Raw genomic sequence first — 6,290 nt, forward strand, 5'->3', positions numbered from 1 at the left:
AGGAATGATTAATATTTTATGCATCTCCATTTTCTATGGAGGTTGGGAACCACTGATCATAAGGTAAGGTAAGGTATATTTGCCCGCCGATCACACAAACTAAACACTATAGACGAAAACGAATACAGACGAAAACGAATACAGACGAAAACGAATACAGACGAAAACGAATATAGACGTCTTCTCTCCTCTCATCTACCAAAGCAAGCAGAGCAAGCATTATCACCCGCTTACTAACTTTGGCTCCTATTTCCCATCCGCCAACATCAGCATTTCATCCAGCCTGTGATCTTATGTTTGCATTTACATGATATGTACTTCTACCCTACCAATAAAATATGTTATATTGTATTTATTACCGGTTACGCCGATAATGTGACCACACCACAACTTGCTAATTCTCAGGAGTATCTTGATGAATTTGATCCTTTCAATTAGCCTCATTTGTAGTGCAGTTTTTCAGAAATAAAGTAATCTTGAGCTAATCAATTAGCATATTACCCCAAGAGACCTGGAATTGGTAAGTTATATATGTATGTATATCTATATTAAATATAGGTTCCTATTTTACGGTTTCATACAGAATATTCTACGTTACGAATATTGAATATAAGATATAGGTGAAAAATTCTTTGATGCGAATATATCAGTGACAGGACGGGAATGAGGTCAACATACATTTTTACTCCAGTGCAAGTTATTTGATGAATGCAAAGTCATAAAATTATAGACAGGAAAGTATCGTTTGCTTAAATGAAATCCGTGTAAATTGAAAAGTATATTGGTAGACTGGAAATATTTATTTTTATGTTAACGTTTGATAATATACGATTTTTCTAAAAAGTCATGTTTTGAAGTTTTTGAATTATAAAAAGTTGTTGTATTTATATGTATGTGTGCGTGGTTGTGTGTATATGTGTGTATGTATGCATAATATACGTTCATATTTTCGTAAGTCTGTGACACTCGTCTTCGAATCACTTTACAGGAATCATTACATTTGATTTCATTGTATTGGACGATATGACATTTATTATTATTAATATTTTATAAAAAATCTTATGATTAAATTTTGATTGAACATGCTAATTGTGCCAAGAACATAATATTTGAAAAATGAGATTCTATATGCACGCGTTTACTTTTTTTAGTAGAATAACTCTTTGCCTTTATTTCTGTTTAAAAGCTCAGAGCAGATAACTCTAATCTTTCATTTTTTTATATGTTTGAAAATCACAAAATCCTTTTATCAAATTTTGTCGGCCTATGTTTTGTGTTAGTCCAATACAAATTCTGGTACCGTTTGAATTCCATTTATTTTGAAAATTGTTAATTTCTTTCAAATATTTATAGTTGGTTTCTTGATTTCTAAATCAATACAATGACTTTCAGTCTATTTAAATAAAAATTAATTTAGTACTCTAGCCTACTAGTATGAAAATCACACAAAATTATTCTAAAGCGTTTAATATTCTACTTTATTAAAATGTATTTTGATAAATAACATAATATATTTGATACACATTAAAACGTAATCCTTATTTTTAAATGCTTTATACATTTTTCTGTATAAGCCATAGAATTTTTTGTATTACTCATGAAATTCCCGTTATCATGTAATTTACCATTTCGCGTTTAAAAATGTCAGTATGAGTATAATCATGAAAATAACCGTTTATTTTCACTTATATTTCGGATTAAAAACGTTACGAAAAAATGTTCGTGTTCCGTTGGGGCTTATGTAGAATTTAATCTTCCATTTGCGAGATCCAGCGTCCGCGGTGAGGAGATAAAATAGACTAGTGTTGAAGTGATTTTATTATAAAACTTTTAAAAGATTATATAAAAATTAAATGTTTTTAATCTTCCTGTGATCACGACTAGGTTCAAAATTTCTTACCGGCATTATTTAATTAAAACTATGTAATATTGTGATATTCACGTAACTTTACACCAAATATATTTATGTGTGTCTAAGTTATTAGTATTAGATAAGAGTGGCCAGATACCGAGGACTGCAGTTTCAAGTGCGTATTCATGTGCTTAATTTGTGTTATTAACTAACTTCTAGGGTGGAGGTTGAAATTTTGTATGTGTGTTGCACGCATACCCAAATATGCTATTGGAAAAGAGTATTGGTTTCAGCATCCTGAATAAAAAAATATTAACCATTCCTTATATTGTCAATGTGCCCTAAAACATGAGAACTAAGATGTCCGTTGTGCCTGAATGACTGTTCAGTGAGTGGTACCTATCATCACGGACATGCACAAAGTTCTACCACGAAGAAACACTTGTCCCATTGAAGAGTTTACTTTAAGGCAGTGGAGTATATTGATGCTATATAGCCATTAGGCTATAGGTATTTTTAAAATTTAAAGCGTCCTATAACAAATCAATGTATTTAAGCGTTAATATAAAAATATTTTCATGTCAATTTAAATATCATTATCCAAGTCGTTGTCGTTAAATCCTTACTTGTTTCATACAAATTTCACGTTCATTATTTACCTGTTTCCGATATACCTTTCTTATTAATGGCATTAAACATTAATGTTAACGACAAGCCGATTACCGTAAGCGCGTTTCGTTTTGTATTCATAATATGATATTATGTGTGTATTGTATTTTCTTTGCAACTCTGAGTTAACGTTATGTGCTTGTATTGCTTGTAATTATTTTTAATTGGATAATGTTGGTACAATACAATATGACGCTTATATCATAATTTTTTTATTAACATAAAAAATAATAACACTTAATGTGAACTAAAACTAGGTACTGTACAAATCTAGATCGCGTGGAATGGTGGCAAGAATGCTAGCAACAGTTCTCCGTTGAACCGCAATTCCGAACCAGCCGTCGTCGTCACCAGTGGAGGCAATGAGGCGAGGTGTTACACTTTTGATGAAGCTTTTTGCACCACTACTCCAAGGGCCAAGCGTTTCGACAGTAAATGGAACAAAAATTTGACAAAAGACACAAATATTTAGATTTGCTTCAGCTTTTTCTTTCATATGTCTTTATATTGTTGTCTATTTCAAAAAATATATTCATCAATAAAATTGTATTAAGTACTAAAAACGAAACTGTAAAAATGCTTTAGAATTCTCGATTGCTTAAGATTTCAAAGATGTAGATTGAATAATATTGTTGTTGATTGACAGCCATCCCGGATAGCACTTATAGTGAAAGAAATGTCAATACATTTCGGGTTACTCTATTTTCGTGAAGTAAATATTCAACCGTGAAAACGTCAGTACGCGCGGCCTGTTTTAGAAGGCATTTGGGTTTAGCTGCTAGTTATGTATATAATAAAATCATAACTTAATTTTAATAATAAAGTCCAGGCATGATCTCTAGGGTAGATTTATTAAATTTACCATCTGTGGAATACAGAGGTACTACAATAGCCTACTACTCTAACGTTAGAGATCTCGGTGTGTATTTAGACCAGACGCTATCATGGTCAGTACAAATAAAAGAGGTCAGTAGGAAAATATTCGCTGCGTTGAGCTCATTGCGACGACTCCAATCTGTACTTCCAATTCCTACCAAAATTATGCTAGCAAACTCTCTCCTTTTATCAATTCTAGATTACGCAGATGCAAGCTATCCTGATCTCACCGAGGACCAACTGAATAAACTTGAGCGACTTCAAAATATTGCTATTCGATTCATATTTTGCCTACGAAAATATGACCATGTCTCCGAATATCGTTCAAAACTCAAGTGGCTTCCTATACGTCTTCGCCGGAACTTACATATTCTTTCTCTTCTGTACTGTGCGCTATTTAACTATAGTTTTCCTACATATTTAAAAGATAAATTTGAATTTCTTGGTGATCCTTTGTCTTTAAGATCTAAGCGGTACCTAACACTTAAAATGCCTGTACACAAAACTAAATTTCTAAACAAATCGTTTACTGTACAGGCCATAAGGTTATGGAATGCCCTTCCAGTAAACATTAAAAAGGCTTCATCTATTTCAGTTTTTAAAAGAGCCGTTAAAAACTATTACCTAAATAATAATTCAGACGACTTTAATTAATTATTTTATATAACATTTATTATGTAATTTTATGTATTTTTATATCATTTTATTATCTTAAGTATGTATTAGTGTATGATAGAGATATATATTATTTATATATAATATATATGTATATATATTTATATATATATATAAGAAGTATAAGTATTAGTGTGTAACTATTTGTATGTAAGTTTATGACTGCACCGCCTACGCCGATGGTTTTGGATTCTCCCTTTGATTGGGTTGTCTGGAAGAGATGGCTAAAAAGCCATAAGTCCGCCCATTGTACAACACTTTTAATGTACTTCTTTTGTTTTGTTTTTTTTTTTAATCCTTTTTTTGTATTTTATTAATTTTATGTTACTTTCTTTTTTGTTTCTGTTTGTGGTGTGCAATAAAGAATTATAAATAAATAAAAAAAAAAATAAAAAAAATAAAAATACTCGATCCCTTTTTATTCGGTAAGCATAATGTGGAATGCTCTTATGAATACGTTATTAAAAAGTATGCAGCGGCATCATTTTTTTAATTTTTTCATTCCTGCGTTACGGGGCTTATAAGACCTCGTAATGATTAAGAAACTATAACTTGATAATTATGATGTGAGGTTTAAGAATTTATTCTCAAAAATACAGATCAAAGAGACATGTGACATGATAAATGTAAAAATTACAATAAAAAAATCGATTTATAGATACTTAGTTAACGGAATAGAATATAATAAAATAGCTGTGTGTATTTTAATTGCTACAAAAGTGGGTATTCTCTAAAATATATTTTCAGAGTTGTGACTTGAACCCGTTAACTGAACATACATTTTTTATATAAGATGGTAATTTGTTATAATGATGTGATGTGATCGAATTTTATGGTATTTCTTCAGTGCGGCGCGTGGTCAAAGATATTTACTTATATCCCGTATAAAAGTAGGTACACCTTAGCATTATGTTTTCTATAGGCATCAAATAATATATTTAATATTTTGTACAATATATCAAATAGATGTTATGAACTCCGCACGTCAGAGAAGTCTATGTTTTTCTTAGTCGCACCGCAAGAGAGACACATACACATACGAGGTATTAGACCTTGCTCCGCATTGAACGTGTTAAGACAAATTATGTTGACATTAACTCAAAATAAAATTTCATGAAATCTAAACAATATAACACGCGTAAATACAAAATAAGGAACACTTTAAAACGTACGTGTTACAAAATCTCCGAAGCGTGCATAATTTACTTTCGAAGCAAAATGGAATAATACGTGTACGTCAAACTTCAGTTTTGCTCGGGATGAGGGTCAAAGCTAATAGCGTCGGAGGCATAATGGCCTGAGTGATGAGATTTTGCACCTTCATTCTATAGTTAATCGCTAAATTTGGTCAAGCTTGTATTATAAACTGGTAAATTTTAATGAAATCCTCGTCTACAATATTCGAAGGACAAACAAAACTTTATTTTCAATTCCATTTTATTAAGAAAACTTTAACATTGTTTTCCAATGTTGATGTTTGTACTTCGTATAAAATTCTACTTATTGAGATTATTTTTATGTCAGGACGGATATCGTAAATGTATAGGTTAAGTTTGGGTTACGTCTGTTTTTTCAACCTTAAATGGAAGCTGCAATATTATTCGCGATACTAATAAAATGTATGCGCGGAATTTATATAAAGAGCAGTAATGAGTTTTACCGAATTCATTTTTAAATAACTCTATGCTTACGTCGACAAAGTAAATTTTTATGGTCTTTTTGTGAACACAAACAGTCTTTAAACAAAGTAATAGATTTTTGGCATAGCAGCCTAATTAGCTTGTTTTATTATGTGAAATAAAAATAAAAAAAACATATCATATAATCTCGTACGCAACTAATAATACAATCTTATATAATATATACGCCTTATTGACGGTTTGTTCATTGAATTGTTTGTAGTTATTGTTCATATTTGCTTGAAGCTCTTTTGTCATAAACCCAACTTGTCCACTTATGTTTTTGTGATTAGCCTAAAAGTTGAGTAGTAGCCTTCCGGTATCAAGTATACTTTTTGTATCAATTTGATTAGTCTGGACTATAAAGTTTGTAGGTCAATTAATAAAACTAATAATATTTTGAATGAGTCAAAGATATGTTGTACCTAACACATGCTGGGTATTAAGACTGTATATGTATTATTATATATTAAATATCTTTGATTTATAAAGCGCTTTATGTATCCACCTAGTACATAACTAACGTATGAGACATATTT

Source organism: Vanessa cardui, chromosome 13 (genome assembly GCF_905220365.1).
Source record: "Vanessa cardui chromosome 13, ilVanCard2.1, whole genome shotgun sequence".
Classification (NCBI taxonomy): Eukaryota; Metazoa; Arthropoda; class Insecta; order Lepidoptera; family Nymphalidae; genus Vanessa; species Vanessa cardui.